Here is a 19,086-nt window from a genome sequence, read left to right as displayed (position 1 = left end):
CAAATTAAAGCATATCAGAAACTTTAAAACTTTTTAAGCTTTTCCTTGATTATACGACAGAAGAAAATATAACTATATATGGGATCCAGCTTCAAAATCCACTCACAGTTTTGGCTAGTTAACTACGTTACGTCACAAATAACGTCGACGTATTATACGTCGATGCCAGTGTAAGCTGATTTCTTTCATTTCTCTTCAGCACGAGTATCATAAAGATCAATTCACATTTTTTTTAATATAGTTAAACCGTAAAGCTTTCATCCAGAAAACTTTTATAAAAATTCTCAGACCTTGATCTTGTCATTGCACTGTTTAATCTTATTTCAACTTTCCTCTATCTGCAGGTTTTGCCATTATTCATATATTTATATACATATACCACGTGAGATTTGACCACGTTCTTGCACTTTAGATATATTATATATACACAACAGTATAGAGACTTCTTTCCAGTGGATATTTTATTATTCTCTCTTCTGTGATAGCATTGAACGGTATTATTTGGTATAACTTAATAAGGATATCTCCAGCGGAAACGGTTTTGAGATTTTGACACCCTTTCTGATTTAGTGGTATCTCAGCAAAGAACTTTTGTAATGAGGCAAAGGGTTGCTTAAAGTAATATATACTTTTAGTTCTAGCAGACATGATGGAGAAACAAAAGAACAAAAGAAAAACATCCAATTTGTTTTGTCTTTGCTCACTTTTCTTTCGGCTTTTCCTATTTTTTGAGGAGGAAGGGTGGGTCTAATTTTCAGTCGTCGTGTAAGTTTATAGTGTCAAATTTAAAGAAGTTGGTCGTGTTTCATTACTGATATTATACAAACCTATGCCCATACTTGTGACAAGAAGATGGATACATATGGATGCATATTCAGTAGGCTCATACTGTTTATGTATCTCTGACATGCATATTCAGTAGGCTCATACTGTTTATGTGTCTCTGACATGCATATTCAGTAGGCTCATGCTGTCTGTGTACCTAGTATACTAGGTCATCCTGCCTAAGTGAATCTATACGCTCCCTACACTATACAGTGGTAATACGTTTATACTTTTCGCGTGTTACTTTAATAACCTTCTTATTAATCGTACGTCGAACTGCGTACGGAGCCCCTTAGGAGCCATTGTACATCATTACGTTAAAATGCATGACAGTTGACTGAATTGCAGCAGCGAATACCGCAACATACAGATAGTTGATAGCTAGATTCCTGTTCATCAAATCAAGACAAAGATAATTAGCAAGTAGTTATTGATTCCATTTGATAGGGACAAAATTGTCGCCCAGACAATTTAACGTCTTTAATACAATATAATTCATTTTCAGTTCAGTAAATTATCATAGGCCTACATTGCTAATTTAGTACATTACCAATTTTACTATTATCCATCCATAATCGAAAATTGTCCGTTTTGTCCCTTGTTTCATGTGATTTTTACTGATTTAAAAAGGTTTCTGGGCGACAAAATTTGAGAATGGAATCAAATTCATTAATTACTTCGCGCACTGAATTTCACTTGGTGGAAAATCTGGGAGTTTTTTTTCCCTCATGATTATACAGCAGTCTTATTCGGCGAAATTATACGCCATACTGTTGCTCACCCCCCCCCCCCTCCCCCGGAGCCCACCCCCATATTCAATTTTATTTCTGAAAAGCTTAGAGTGTAAGAAAATGTACTTTGCACTAATGAAACTAAGTTCTGATTTATATGGATCCATAACAATAAAGAGTAAGTTTGTGCCTTCAGTTCATTCTCTGGGAAAGATCAATCTTTAAAACATAAATATAATTTGAAATTACGAGTATATACCTGCAGTAACGATATACTACAATTCTTACTTCATGTCACGTGATGGAAGTAAATAACACTCTAACTAGGTGGGGAATTACCCACCAGTTATCTATTTTGCCTGACCGACCAGTAAGGGTAGGCTTGTTGATTTCCCAACTATTAAATCATTTTGCCCACCCAGTAAATTACCATGCCCACCCAGTAAATGATTTCGCCTATATTACCTAGTAATTTTTCATTTTTTTATGAGACATATACGCATAAAAACAGCAACCAAACATATTTCGGGCCTTTCTCTAGCAGACGTATGGGAATTACTCACATGGCGTAAATTATGTACGTCAGGTGAAGTTTATACTAACTGTGGCTATGGCATATAATCCTGGATTAAATGAAAATAATTCGTTTGAAGTGCTCCCTTGTTTTAGTTTCAATCAAATATAACAACGACTATGGTTTCTTGAACTACGTTGAAATCACTGTGATAGGCTAGTGATGTAATCGTATGTAAAATAAGGATGTCAAGTGTGTCCTATCCAGCAAACAGAAAATAGCCACTGGCTGCATGTGCAAACAATAATAAGCCGGCCCACACAGTCAATTATTCTTATTTACTTCAATGTTTCGCGTCCAATGCTCGTGATGAACAATAGCAAAACACTCACTAATATTGCATGTGTATATTTTAACAACGCCCTCCTAATATATTGACACTTCGTTTTTTATGAATATCGATTTAAGACATTTTTAATTATTTGTAGATATCTCAAATTGGTATAAACTATAACCGAAAATAATCTGAGATTTTCTAAAATTCGGCACTCACGGTTTCATCGAAATTCCATACGACTGCTGTGAAATATTTATTTTCTCTAAAGATCGTGATACGGGTTATAAATTAGACTAATCACGTCATGTCGAAAACAACCTTTCGTCCAAATGTTATATGCAGATGAGGGCTACATCCCGGTAGTTCGATTATGGGTAGTCTATCAATTTTGAGTTTCGAATTGAACAATAAAATAGATGTTTTTTAGTGTTGGTTCAACCAAACACTTACTTCTATTTTTTAACCGGGTATTAACGTTACCAACTTACGAGATATGCTTAGGTTACTAACAAAACCACCTGTTTCAAAACTTGATTATAAATCACTAACCCAGATGGCTGTTATCATCATCCGTAAATGAATTTCAGACGACCATTTGTGCAACTTGCGTTCTCTTAGCTACTGGCGACAAATTGGTTTCTCACGCCATAAATTGATTGCTATTCATCTGTATCTCGACTGGATGTGACTTCTGTCCACGATTCATCTAACGAAAAAAAAACCTTACCCTAAAAAAAATATTACTCTCCAGTTTCTGCGAAAGTTAGTCGGTGAAAATGAAAGTATTTTGTTTTCCTGGGAATATTATATGAGATATAGTAATAATAGTAGTAATTATATTAAGAATCTCATTTCTTCGTCAGTGTGTGTACATTACCTTGAAACGTATGTTTTGTAAAAGTACTAGTTGGGAAATATATCTTCTTTTTTCTTCATTTACTGATAATTTGTCACCTGACATCCTCAGTCAAAAATAATAGTGCAGTTTGAGAAATAAGAACAAACAAATTGCTGAATGGTTTCGCGACGTATATACAGTATGGATATATATGAGAATTAATGCGATTATATCATGTTTTTTTAATGACGTATAGTGTGAAAATGGTATACCGAATTGAACGAGACATGATGACGTCAGACCCTCTTATTGGTTTCAAATATCGCCTACGTATATACTGAAACATAGTTTAGTATATGTGTATTCAGCTGTTTATTGACCATATATAAGTCCAATTTCACATGAACTTGTGCTGGATACTTTCAATTGGTATAGTTCTGACGTATACTGTTCGCTTACTCTCTTTCTTGTATTGTAGTATAACATTTTTGCATTCTTGAGGATTTTTCTTTCTTTACAATAACTTGGTCACGTTTAAAGGTCCAACGATTTATATACAAAGTTGCGTTAGAAAGGGACCTATTCCTATTGTTATCGGTCACATGGGCTTAATAGCCACACAAAAAAACGTGCATCATGAATTTTAATTATTATTAAAAGTTAACGTATTTTTGTTTTTAACTGTACAAAGAAAAACCCCAACCGATTAATGTTCATTCCTCTATAGCATCCTATTCCTATACATCAGTCGGGGCAGGGGCAATAAGAATTTGCCAGACAACCTTTGAAATCCTGTAAACCTCACTGCCTTCTTAAAGGGGGGGGGGGGGGGGTTCAGGCGGGTTGAATGTGTGATGTAGGTATTCATTTATAATGCGTTCTCCACATGGTATTTTTATACGTTTCTCACCTCAAATCCCCGTCTGTCATGTTATATGTATTCGTGACTATACTCGTATACACAACTTGTTTTGTATACATTGTTCAGCCTGCCAGGATACGTCGTAGTTACATTCGTCTACGAGTAAAAGTTTAATTAATAGTGCTGTCAAGGCTCAAGAAAAATGATTTTTTATTTTGTCACATAATTTCTTTCCTTAGTCTGTTGTATACGTGCGATACGGATCGTTATAACCAGCATCTTATGTCGATACCACAAGGTGTCAGCTATATGACGGATGCCTTCAAGATTCATTGCCATAAATTTACATTTATGCCAAATAGACGGTTCTCTCAAAGTAAAAACCAGTGTTAATATTCACCTCTTTCTCTGAAAACCGAAAGATGAAAAAGTCACGTTTTGTGCTTTTCGGCTCAAATTAGGCTTTTCATATCCACGGTTTGAGTATGTGTGTGTATGTATGTATGTATGTATATATATATATATATATATATATATATATATATATATATATATATATATATATTTATGTATGTATGTATATATATATATATATATATATATATATATATATATATATATATATATATATATGTATATATATATATATATACATATGTATATATATATATATATATACATATGTATATATATATATATATATATATATATATATATATATATATATATATATATATATATATATATATATATATATAGGCCTCTATAACCCTAACAAGTAATATTAAAATGAAATTGTGAGGTTACTATATTCCAACTACAGTGTATTGATTTATAGAGTAGAGATGTCTTCATATTGCACGTATATTAGTACATAATATGAGTAACGTACACCCCAGGACTTAACGGATTAAATCTGTTATCGTGACAACCTCAACAATATAAGTTTTCGCCTTTTTAAAAAGCTATTCTTCTGATCTTCTTTACATTTTAACAGCCAATTGTATTTCTCTCACCAGCAGGTCTTGGATCCAACTGCTTTTTTAATGAAACTCTCTGTTTTTGTTTCTTGTTTACAATGGGAATTAGTTACAGTAAAGCTGTTAGCTTTTGCAGTTAAGAAACAAAGTTGAATATTTTAGCCCTATCTTCTTTGTTCAGTCTTGCAAAACACTGTTGGTAAGTTTGCAATGGTAATTATTCAATGGTAATTACTGCTTTTAGAACCTTTTGAACTGTTGACCAAATAGCACTTACCACACATCGTGCAACATAATAGTGCTTCATGGGGTGCAACCGGTGTACCTGTTATTAACTATGCAGTTGCTTGTTAATACATGCCAGGCCAATCTCAGATCAGAGTTCAACAATGCAATTAATGCAAGCTTATATATATATATATATATATATATATATATATATATATATATATATATATATATATATATATAGATAGATATTAATATATATATTCCTGTAAAGTACCGTATTGAATATGTGATGTTTTACGCAGGGATGTGTAGGGAGTGAGTTACAAGCACTGCATGGTGTATCCCTTAAATCATCAGGGCTCTGTACACGTTGCTGCATTCGTATGCCAAAACCAATCTCAAAACAGGAAGCATTCCATATGGTCCAGGTCTATTTGTAACCATCCTCTCCCTCACCCCCTCCTCCCCTCCCTATCTTTGTCTCTCCCTCTTGCTCCTTCCCCAATCCACAGTCCATTTTTATTACTCATCTCAACGCATCTTAAAGTTAGGATGCAGCAGTAACATCGATTTCAACTTACAGAGGGCTTCGTACAGAGTTGACAGACAGAATACAAACTACGTCGGTGATCTCTATAATTATACAGTTTTATAATCTCGAAGACATAGATTTTAGCTCAGTTATGACAATAAAACCCAAAATAACTGACTGATAATATCTCAGTTCCCTCTTTTCTTTCAAGAAAAAAAGCAACAAGAGATAATCCAGTAATGTTTCATTGTTATTAATCTTGCTGTAATAAGTCCAATCCGTAATTTTTTCCTCTTTTTTTTTTGTACATTTGTTAGTTAAGAGATCCAGTCTATGCACGTAATGGGATATAAATACCATACAAATTATATACTGCGTATATTATTCATGAATATGCACATTGTGGTTTGGTTTATAGTTGTGCATGGTACTTATGATCTTCCGTAGACCAGTATGCGGCGTAACTGGTGATAGCACAAACCATAAGTTGCCACAAGTCCTATGATCACACATGGAGGATAAGAGTTCTAAACCCTTCCGGTGGCTAAAAGCTATCTAGCAACAACATATATCATCGATCTCGTAAAGTAAAGTATTCTTATTGAGAATGTTTTATTCGGTTTTTACTGCTTCAAGATTAGCTTTGGAATTTACTGCCATGCTTATGGATTAAAAGTTTTACTAAAGGAAGGAAACACTATAATCGTTGTAATAATCGTGTGTTGCAGTCAACAGTTTAAACCTGGCCTGAAGATTTGAAATCACACTTATTACTCTGCAGAGAATCTCATTTCTGTTCAACTTCGTAAGTAAGTAGCCTATATATTTTCTAGTATTTTAATATATGTTTATAAAATTGTGACATACTTATAGAGGAATTACTTCTCAAGATCGGTTTACTGCTTGGTCACTCGAGACACAAACGGCTTATAATCATAAGAATGTATCGGTTTTACAAGGGCCTTAAAGGAATGGCTTTTTTTCTGTTATCCACAACAACAACAAAAACAATAACACTAACAACAACAAAAGTGCATCAAGAATTGCCTCAATTATAGAACAAAAGAAGTCCTGACGTCACGACCCCAATTTTCAGAAATATATATTTACTCCACTTATTGTTATAGTCAACGTACGTGAGGTTTCATCTTCTTCTTGATGTCATAAAGGGTATTTATACAATTAAACAGAAGTAGCTGACGACGGGAAGGGGATTAAGGAGACCTCTGTGCCGGGTCCCGTGGTGATTAAGGAGGCCCTGGAAAATATGTGATGAAATATTGTATTCTCAGTGTTAATGTATATATATATATATATATATATATATATATATATATATATATATATATATATATATATATATATATATATAGATATAAATAATGTACACTCGTACAAAGATAGCGCAAACTTTGTACGAGTGTACATTATTTATATCTATCCAGCTCTTTACCCAGGTATATCGAGCACTCTTCATCTGGAATTAATGTCATTTATCATATATAAATATATATATATATATATATTTAAGAATATGAAGACCGATAAAAGGTGGCCCGATGACGTAGGCCTTATTGTCCGTAGGGCCCGTCCTGACTCTCGAAACATCTGCCCTTATATAAGAAACGCGGATAAGTTGATCAACAAGGCCCTAGCCATCCCCAACCCCACCCACCACACCCCCAAAAAATCTGATATTTTTCCAAATGACTTAAGCCCACATGTAATGATCACATGTTTCACGTTTTTGTCGACTGCAAAGGACAACAATCTCAGCCAAGTTCTTTCGCTACTTTGACCGTCTGAGATCTACGACTCACCGAACAGCTTTTGAATAATGTCGTTCTGTTTGGGAGGTCATTGTTTAAAAGTCGTGCCTGGGAGCTATCATTATGTAAACTCTTGCCTATGTAGGATCAGAAACCCTTTTCATTTCTCTCTGACTTTCTTTGCAAATTTTCAAGGCATGCATAATGTTAACAGTGTTGATATACTGAAACTAATGTCATCGTTAGGTCATGTAAACAGCTTCAATATTTTAGAATAATCATTTGTAAAACCCAATTATATTACAGAAAATAAAACTAGCTATAAATAAAGCAACACAAAAGCCATTTAATCACATGAACAGGTTTGATGACGTCATGCTTAGACTTGATCAAGTCTTAGGCCTTGTGTATGAAGGAAAAGCGGTAAAATCTGTGATATCTCCCAAAAAGAATGAGATTTTTTCTTAGCTATTTGGGGAAGTTGTTAATGGCAGATGTCTCTACCTTATAGATCCATAACGATTGTGTTTAGGGTTGCGCCTCCTTACAAAGTAATTTGACGTTTTAGTGTTAATTCCTCAGTGTTTGATGAAGTAGATATAAGCAGCGTATACTTCCACATTTTTTGGGGAAGTCGGTCCAAATCTTTTGAAGTTTCCAGAACGTCTAAATCCAACAAAATCCTTGCAAAAGTCGCTTGTATTGCCACTGGTTTGCATGTTTGTCATACAGAGCTTTCGCACTCTCTGCTGGTGAGTTAAAATAGTCTTTTGTAAGCTAACTATTCGCTTGGAAACACATGGCCGATTCGATTCATAGATATACAATATACTGCCGGTTTCCTCTAACAAAAAAAGCCCCATCAGTCAAAATTAGTTTCTAACGATCAACTAATGATCAGTTGGGGGGCATAATCAATCCTGATTCTGAATAAGTCAACAAAACGGTGATGAAAAATAACAAACTTTTAGAAGCAAAATTACCCGTAAACAGTTGCCCCACTTGGGTGTCTCTTAAAAGGATATTTACTCGGCCGGGTTTTTGCCAGATTGTATCAACAAGAATCCTATCTTGGTAATCAATAAAAACCAGTTTTCTTCAAAGTTTCTCGTTGGAACGCTTGTTTGCCATCAGTTTTGTTATACCCTCAGGTATATTTGTCAGATAAATAAATGTACGTATTTTTGGTTCTTTCTGGACTGTGAAATAATGCTAACGGTAAATGGAAATATACAACAAAATGGTTAAAGACGACCGATTTGGTTGTATATCGGTATAGGCCTAAATGAAGGTAATGGAATTATTTTGTATGTCATGTATTGCGTATGTTATATTTTTCAGATAAATAAATGTACGCATTTTTGGTCCTTACTGGACTGTGAAATAATGTTTACGGTAAATGGAAATATACAACAAAATGGTTAAAGATGGCCGATTTGGTTGTATATAGGCCTAAATGACGGTAATGGAAATATTTTGTATGTCATGTATTGCGTATGTTATTTTGTATTTTTAAGTTGCTTATTTTGTCATTTTGGTATACGAGGTTGTAAGACTTTAGCACTTCTCATCAGCTAGCTCATTTTTTTACCAAGCCATGCTGTAATATTCACAAATAGATGTCAGTTGAAATTCCCTCATTCTAAACAATTGATCTATAACGCTATGACCATTTTCATGTTCTTACCTAGCGAATTGTTATAATCAATATTTTTTCCACAAACGACAATATTTTGTTTGTTCCCAAAAACTTTAATCTAATGACTCATTAACCGGCAAAACATAACTATGATACACTGATAATACAATTCTGTCCTGCAAATTCGACAAGTAGGATATATTTATACCTTAGTGCCAAAATGCCCCGAGAACGAGTACATGCAAATCCATGAGAGGAGGGCTGGGGGGGGGGGCGAGTACGTTCGAGTACAGGCAACTATGCTATATAGAATATGATAACGAGGATAGTAGGACTCAATAGAATAAGACCTGGTAGGTACTTACTATCTTAAAATTGAGTACACGTTTACCCTTACTTAGGGTCTCGTCTACACGTACTCACACCAAGGGAACTTATTCTACTTGTAATCGTAATCATGCATAGAGCCTTATACTCGGACCTTTAACTCACATCAAGGGGACGTGAACTATGATGTACTCGCACTATATAAAAAATCTGGCACCTATTTATGAAATCTTCACTATATATGGTCCGTTTATGAAGAAGTAGGTAAAAAGGGGATTTAATGGACGATGGTTGGCTGAGTTCTACAAAAAGGGCACCATTTGATCTCCAAAAATCTTCGTCATGTCTTTGTTACGCACAGGTCACCACCACACAGAACTCGTTATGACCGTATACAGTTTTGTTTGACGGTATATTATTGTGTATAATTGACTGATGATATTATGCACGGTCTGTATCATTCCTGAAGAAGTCCTTGCTATACACACGGCAGATTTGACTTTGAAGTTATTCATTAACGTCACGTGTTATTAAATACATATTTAGGCAGACAACGGGCAGTGGAATTAATTATGGTCATTATACGTAAATATGATGTCTTTGAAATGAACAAGTGAAAAATTCCCAAGGTTGCAACAGGTATCATAAAAAATAAAAAAATTGGCGCATAAAATTTAAATTTGGTTTCTCAACAAGCTTGTTATTGAGGAGGCGAAATGGGGGGAGAGAAGGCATAGGATACCTACGTTATGGGTATATGTATTAATAACACTGTGTGAGCTCCAAGGAAATAATGGGCATCAGGACTTTCAGAGCGTTTATGGTGGTTCCGATTAAATTAGATACACTTTTGATATCTGGAATGTTCGATCGGTGGATCAGTATAGACTCCAAATATGCTAAAAGGTCAAAATATGGTCACTCATGTAAACATTTTATTATTTAACTGTCACCCTAGAGCGTTAGACATTTAATTTTCTAAGTGGAGAATGTAATATGTTTGTGGAATAATTAGGTGCGTCAGATCTTCCATTTGAAAAATTTGAGCATCCTGAATTTTAGGGGCAATTCCGATGACCTTTAAGTTTTGTCGTTGAAGTTTCTTGTGCTACTTTCTTATACGAAAATTGCACGTGAAGTGTTGTCTGTATAAACGTCTATACAGCGAACGCATATATATTGTGCATTCCCCTACGCGGGATTGGCACGCAACGTAAGAGTCCGTGCCCTGCGAAAGATTTTTGAACCTTGTGAACGGACTCCAGGAAAATTCCTTTCTAGCGATCGAAAAAATGAGACTGATAAATTATGTAATGACTGGCATTAGCTATACATTTGCACGGCTGTGTATGATTAATGTTAAAGAACGCATCTGGAACATTAATGTGTTCAAAATATTTTAGTTACAACATCATTTTTTTGTGTCACATGACCTCTGAAATGATTTTTAACAGTTGGTATGTGCGCGTAATTCAGGTAAGGAGGAACTTAAAATTTGATTCATGGTCGTCATTAGACCTCACTCTGACCTTAGAACATTCATGTATGGAAGTAATATATTGATTTGGATTTGTGTGTGCGTGTCTATGTGTGTGGATTTCCTTCTACAGACTGCATTTCAAACTCATCTATAGGTTTCAAGAAAACTTGGACATTTAAAAAAAAAGATATTCGGTCTTACTCTGTCAGTAGAGTGCATTCCCTACCCACCCCACCCACCCCACCCCCACCCCCACCCAAAAATATTGCTATTCTGGTATGGTCTTAATTTCTTAACCTTTATATACTGAAAAAAATCCTGCAACGGCTTTCGGTTGAGAAATTGTCAGTGGTAAATTTTAAGGTGCATGGCTAGTGGAGAGCGGCGTATTCATATAATCACCCGTAATATACTACCTAATTTTCGTTAAACTGGTATTTGCCATAAGCCGGTTGATTAATTACCAACAAAACTATATAGACGTAACGTTAACGTATTGCAAATTTGTTAGATAAATCTCTCCATAAAGCCGCTTTAAATTTAGATTATACAATAAAAGAAATCTTATTTCTTCCGTCAAATAATCGGCGACAAACGTCATTTATACGGATATAGTATAAACTTATACTATACATATAATGTCTCTTTCTATTTATTATACGGTAATGGACGCATGCAGCCAAGCGGAGTGTATTTATACCCAAGAGTCAACATGCAGTAGCCAAGGCTGTTTGTATAGAGGGCACATCAGGGGGTACCTAACATAATCTAGTCGGGGTACTGCCATATTTGATTATTTTAAGGCTCATTTCCTTTTTATATAGGCTACATGTATGGAACCACCTCAGAGTCGAAATTGAACGTTGGTGTGTGTGGTGATCGGTGTAGGGGGGGGGGTGGCGACTAATAAGAGAGGAGGGACCCATATGATACTATTTGCTTGCGTAGACCTCATAGGTTACTGAGCGTGTTGACTATACCAGTTCAAGACTATATCTTTAGTTTCCATTGGAACGGGAAGTTATAAGCCACAACGTGAACTCATAACACTCATATACCCATACATTCCCAATATCGCTTTGCTATAATAAAATACTAAATATGGAATTTATATGGTATGCCAGCAATGCTTTATAACCATATAAACGGATTTAAATAACACTTTATTAGTCATCTGGCAACAGTTGTCACTAAATTCAATAAAATATCTATACCAAATATTCTTATTTAATAATAAAACAATCAGTTAGCATTTCATTTGCCTGGTATTTATCTCTTAGAAATATATATTTTCCTTTCTTGTTTTAAATCTAGACCACCAACTTACTTGACATTTTCTTGTTTCATTTTGTCTTGTTTTTGTCCTGTTTTGTTATTGTTTCTTCCTTCATGTGACCGTCAGAATCAATTCGATTTCTGTAAGAAATCAAATTAGGTCACAAGACCAAAAAAATACCCAAAGGTCATTTCCCAGTTGACGATCATCAAAGATGCCTAAAAATCTCAAAATATCGATCGTCATTAACTCTGACTGCTGAAACGGAAATCTTTAGTCTATTTTCTACTCAGTAACAATTACTTAATTTTCAGAATCTAGCATACGTGTTTTCTCTTGGGTCTGTGGGTAGACATCAACAAATAGTGAACATATCAATATATCCCGAAGGATAAAAGAAAATCACAAAAACGACTAAATTGATTTGTTCTTTGTTTCTGTTTGATTTCTATTTCTGACTTCTTATGTCTCGAGATTTATCTCGACCCCCCCTACCCCCTACCCCCTATCCAGTCTGAGTAGTAAATTTGCGTCATTTCTGGTATAGTTATTGGGGTTATGTGGACAAATATGTTACATAAGGTCAACATAGGGTGTATGGGAAAGGGAAGAATAGTGAGTTACATAAAATATCGTATATAGCGAATGACAAATGCGACTTGAAACTCCCAACAATTCAGTCCTTCTTCACATTTATGCCATTATCTTAAACGCAGCTAATCCGAGTTGATATTGGTATATGTTCACCAATAATCAATATTAAAAATTCGTTTCAGTATATACTGGTCGATATACCTTGACTACGTACAGTCTATTTTCATTGAAGTATTCGATTTCCTTTTGACAAATGGGGAAAAAAAGGTGTTTCGAGGATTATTTCTTTAGTACAACCGAGTGGAATCACTATGTTGACAAAATCTAGGAAGTGGGACCTGGTAGGGTGTGAGCGGAGGGGAGGGGGGGTGGGGGTAAGAGACGGAGGTGGAACTTAGTTCTGTCTTTGAATGTGTACTAATAATGGTGAATTTAAATATAGTGCATATAATGTAGGTTTTATAAAGATATTCGTAAATCGGGAATTGTACACTCCTTGTACAAAATATCTTGCTTATGCCGAGTTTTGACATTTTTAGGTTTTCGCATGATTTGCTCGTCTTCCACTATATGGTTCTGTACAACATCGTTCTCGTGTTGTTACCCATCATGTACTTTCACTATATGTAGATCCTTATAGTATACGGATGCCACGCCGTGTTATAATTTGGTGCCAATATTATGCCAACCAGGAGAGATTTCTGTTGCCATATGGCGAGTATTGACACCTTTAACCCCCCCCCCCCCCCCCTTCCAATTGATCAACTTTCAATCAAAGTTACCAAAAAATGTGGTTGAAGGTGAAAAACGGTAGAAATTAAGGTGAATTTCACGCCACATGAAATCAGAATATTATTACAGTAGCCAAAAGTCAGTAGCTCTTATGGTCTCCAGTGGTGACACAGTTCTTACCAATTTAATTTTTTTAGGGTACAAGTCCAAGTTTTGAAAGTAAATGTATATATATATAGAGTTTCCTTGAATGGAAGTTATAGAAAGAATTATAAGAAAAAAATTCAAATTTACACAGTTACATGGACACGGATCAATGGTGGATATTCTATTCCTATACACCACGGTACCACTGTGAAACTGGATAAGAACAAAGCACACATAGGGATGATGCCCAGGGGGGGGGGTATGAAAGGGAGCTGTGGGAAGTGAAGGGAGGGGTAAAAAATAGGATGGGGCGCAAAAAGTAGGTCGGAATTTCACGGACAGAGATTGTGAACCATTTTTTTTTCAATTTTCGTGACAGCTTTGAGATAGCCCGGCCTCCTGTGCAGGGTAGTGTAATGGGTTACCTTTAAGTGTTTCCCTAGCTCCGGGAACTTAAAGTAAACTTTAGAATCCACCCCCCCCCCACCCTCAACACACGTAAATACAGGCCCATTTGGCCAACACACTGTCACAAATACTCTCCCATCTCAGGCTTTCGCTTGTAAACATGTTTTCTCCACAACCAACTAATTAAACTAGAGAATAAGGGGGAACCAAATTATAAAACCACAATCCTCTTCCAACTCAACTTAAGAAATTATTGGCCGATTTAGAAAGTTAAAAAGGTTCTTGGTGCTTTGTACTGCCTTCTGTGCTTCCATCCATTGGAAAGAACCGGTCTGCGATCTGACTTAGCCGTAAATGTGTACAGATAAAAGAAATAAAACATTCTGGTCCTTTATAACCCCCCCCCCCTCCCCTGGAAGGGACTACAGTACATGTAGCTCGAGCGGGATTCCATCCTCCTGGTTACAATATATTTTGAAACTCCCACTGTCTCTAAAAGATCACGAAATGTGCTAGTCAGTGTTTACTCGAAAGCTATATGTTAGATCATAGTCTATGTCCCCATTCGATTCTTACTTCTATGGGTCAATATGTGTGTACATATTGCCGTAACGTTAACCGAACGTTGTCCGATGTCTGACCCGGCACCTTCGAAGGCATATAGTACCCACCGAGATACATCCATCCACGTCAGATGTATTCCTCCGCATTATGAAACTTCCAACCTCTCCTCCACCCATCTATACTAGATGCCCTGTTTCTCCGGCGCGCAACATGCCAAGTTAATTAAATTGGTGCATATATATACGGCTTGCCTGTAACGTTGTTCCCGTTAACACGTGTGCCTTGTGATCTCTCGGCGGGATGTCGGGCTCTTAATTCAATGGGTTTTACAACTTTTATTGCTATCAAGGTTATGACGGTACCCGAGATTTCAATCAAGATATTGGAATAACTACCGACGTCACAAAATATCAGTATGTACAAGGATATCACGTATCTGTAGAGCAAACGTTTCTTGTGACAATTGACGTCCGCAAAATGAGACGATGAGCAAAGAGTTTAGAAAGAAGCGCTAGAGAAATTGACATCAGAATCGAGTAAACAAACCTCCCACCCTTTTTGTTTTATAATAATCATAACTATTCGTAATTGGTGTAGACCGACATTGCGGTTTCACTACTGCACAGTTGATATAATTCCATTCTTCCGTGAACTCACTGATTAGCTTACGGGCGCGTACCTGGGAATACCCATAATTTACTACCCTGGGAGTAGCTATATCTCTCTGTACATTTGGGGCTTTTTTTCTTACCAGTCAGTATAGCTTTGAGCTTCTTTTTTTTCTTCTTTTTCTTCTTCTTCTTCTTTGTTCGTTCTATTTTTCTCCTCCGGGGGGGGGGGGGGGGTTATTTCAGAAATGAAACTTCCTATAAGCAGAAGTTATTAATGTGAAACGCGTTTAGAAATGAACTGATTCGTCGCCACTGTCTGGCTTTGTGAGCGGGAGAGAAAGCTGCCAGACAAAATGAGGGCATTATTCAATTTGATTTTAGCGCTCGCATCATTTCCTCAAATTAATTTGGAATTCTCGTATTGTCAATCGTGCGTTGTCACAGATTTTTGTTAAATATATTCATATCACTTACAGTAATATTATCACCGCTATAGTTCTTGTTATTGTTGTTATTATTATTATTATTTTTAATATTATTACGGATCTGTTAGTTGTTAACTAGTTCTGTATGCTATATGCCTCCATTTAGTCCAGTTATGCAGTCCAGCTTTACACAGTCTAGATAGCATCGAGTTCAGAGACACTCCCGACTCACGCCAAGGACTTCAGCTGTGATCATGTTTTCAGAGTAATGTTTTTTATCTTCTTTAAATAATGAAAAAGGACTCGCAATGTCAATAAAAGACTAATACAAAAATTTTTGTTTAGGAAAAACAAGAATAATGTTCAGTTTATGACAAAGACTATATGGGTCGTCTCATGTATACTTTCATTACTCAAAATGATTGACTGCTGTTAATTCGAAATGATGAGTATGTACATTAAGGCGACATGTGAATTACACTGCAGCGTGTGGCTTGGTTTTATGTGGCTTACATATATACATGTACAGTGTTAAACGAAATTAAAGAAAAAGACGGAATAAGTTGGCATTGATTAGCACCCTAGATGGTGTCATATATCTGTTGGCTCTTATTACCCTTCTTGTTCATTCCTTTATCTTGATGGTATCAGCCCAAACCGCCCTTCGTGCCTCTCAATCCTAGATCCCACGAGGTTTTTCTTCATCGTTATACAGCCTCGATAGCCTATATCGTAAATTAAAGGGACATTCCTCGAATTGGATTTTTTTTATTACTTTAAAGCGTTTCCGACATTCAAAGAGAGAGGAGAAATGGGAGCATGCAAAGAACGCCAAGAACAAAATATAAAAAATAAGAAAACAAGAAAAAACGACTTTCGTGGAAAGCAAAACTTTAGGAGATGGTTCGTGAATTTTGGATTTCCAATGAGGAAACAAAACATACTTTATTACGCAGTATTGACTGGGTTTTTTTCTCGAATTTATCATCAATCTGGACTGTGTTGTCTTATTTGCCTTATCGTGATATCATGAGATACGGTATGTTATACATCTAATTGATTCTAATATCAAGGTACATATTTTTAGATCTTACCTTCCACCCCCCCCCCCCCCGCTTGAGCCCTCCCCCCCCCCTCCTCTACTTGGTAGAAGTGCGAATATGTATCGTTCAATATACGAAAACTTAATGAAATAAAAAAGAAATCATTGGGGATCTATAAGAGGTTTACCAGGTTAACAGCGTTGGCCAAATATTTTATCCAACACTAACATCTTTTCCCAACACTAACAACTCAAAGTTGGTTGAAGACATATACGCTTATCCAGTGTTAATTTGGTAACACATTTATCTCACTTTTTTATAAAGTGTTCCGCCTAAGTATACTAATAGGACCAAAGTGAGAAGATCCATGTGGAATTTATATGCTAAAGCAAAGAACCACTCATATACACAGACACAAATACACAATACAAACGCACTCACATAACTAGTACTGATATATCTATACCGTACAGAATTCAATCATTATTGAAAGTAGGTCCACCCACTCCAATCACGTCATAAATTGTTAAGCTTTATGGAGCATATTACCAACCAACTTAATGTTAAATTAATTATGTATTTCCTCCCGGATTACAGTGAAGTAAAGGATATCTATTTTCAAACCTCGTGAACCACTAAAGATATAGCGGGGAGTCGTGTTAGCCTTTTATTTTAACAATTCAAATTGCGCATGCGTACCATACTTCAGTGCATGGAACGCCAACAATGCAAATACAAATATCATAGTGTCTCAGTTGCTGTAGTGTAACACTCTCTGTTCTATCAAACGTCACATGTTTCTTATTATCCATCAACTAAAGTACCTTCATTGTTGTCAAGTATTCTATTGGTGGTTGGCCGCTTAGGTCGGTGACGTCAGACATCCTCGTGCTACAAGATACCGGTCACACTGGAAAGCATATTCCATTGTGCTTTGAGTCAAACCAGAAATGTCACATATGGATTAGTGAGTGTTCTTTTTTTTTTTTTGTATTTTTGCCTTGCTTTCTGTAATGTACTACACAATAATGAACCATATAAAACCCTCTACCACTATCCCATTTTCTCTCTTTCTCTTTCTGTTACCAGAAGACCTATTCCGCGTTTTAGGCAAGTGCGGTTGCTAGTGTCCAACGTAATTGCAGTTCATCATATTTAATTAATCAAACTTCCATTGTTTCTTCTTTTGCATCTAAAAAAACATCCATTAATTACGCGGTTATAATATTCATCAAATTCTCTCCTCCTCTGACGGTCGACAAATTTTTGTAAACATATTTCTTTGGACAGATAAATGCCAAAAGAGATGACAGTTGGAGGTTTTCTTTTTTTGAAACTTGATCTACTTCCGTTCATGAAGATATATGTCATGGATATAACAGTGAAACAAAAACACTCAAGTGTATATACTGAACTCTCAGAAAATAAGCCAAAAACTAAAGAAAAACAAACGCATCTGGTGTACACCAGATATTGTACACCTACTCCACAAAACGTATAAGTAAATAATGTAAACGAGAGCCTTTTTGCCTTAAAGGTTTAATATCATGTAGTGTGACTTGTTAACAGTTTGGATACTGAATAAGCGTCATAAGCACTCAGTAAAACGGATTAAATTCCGCTCTTCTCATCAAATAATCTTTCTGAATAGATCTGGAACAATTTTTTTTTCTATTTGCCTCTAATCTTAATTCTTTCCTATTTTCATGTTTTGTTTGTTTGTTTGCTTCTGAAGAAATCCTACGTCAAATGTGTTAATACTTTGTATAGGATACCTTGTATATATATACCAAGTGGACGTTTGCTACATGAGAGAGTTCAACTTTAATTCTTTGATACTTGTAACTGCCGTCAAGCACATCCTCGGTTTCCTTAAAGACTTAGTCATGAGTGCGGATCATTTACGCGGCCAATCCATGAGGAGAGGCTTCTTAAAAGACCGACGACTCGTATTGATGCGAATTCCTTTGGAGTCACAAGTATCCTCGTGTCAAACAAGAGAACCGCGCGAGTTTGATGCGCCTTCGCGAATATTACCAACTGAACGAGTATAGCTAGAACTAAATTTAGACTATAGGTATATATATATGGATGAATGGATGTATGGATGAATAGACGGACGGACGGACGGACGGACGGACGGACGGACGGACGGACGGTCGTACTGACGGACGGACGGACGGATGGAAGGAAGGATGAATGGACTGATGGATGAACGGAC

The sequence above is a fragment of the Apostichopus japonicus genome, chromosome 10 (assembly GCF_037975245.1).
Source record: "Apostichopus japonicus isolate 1M-3 chromosome 10, ASM3797524v1, whole genome shotgun sequence".
NCBI classification, from domain to species: domain Eukaryota; kingdom Metazoa; phylum Echinodermata; class Holothuroidea; order Aspidochirotida; family Stichopodidae; genus Apostichopus; species Apostichopus japonicus.
Note: the sequence above shows the minus strand (reverse complement) of the source record.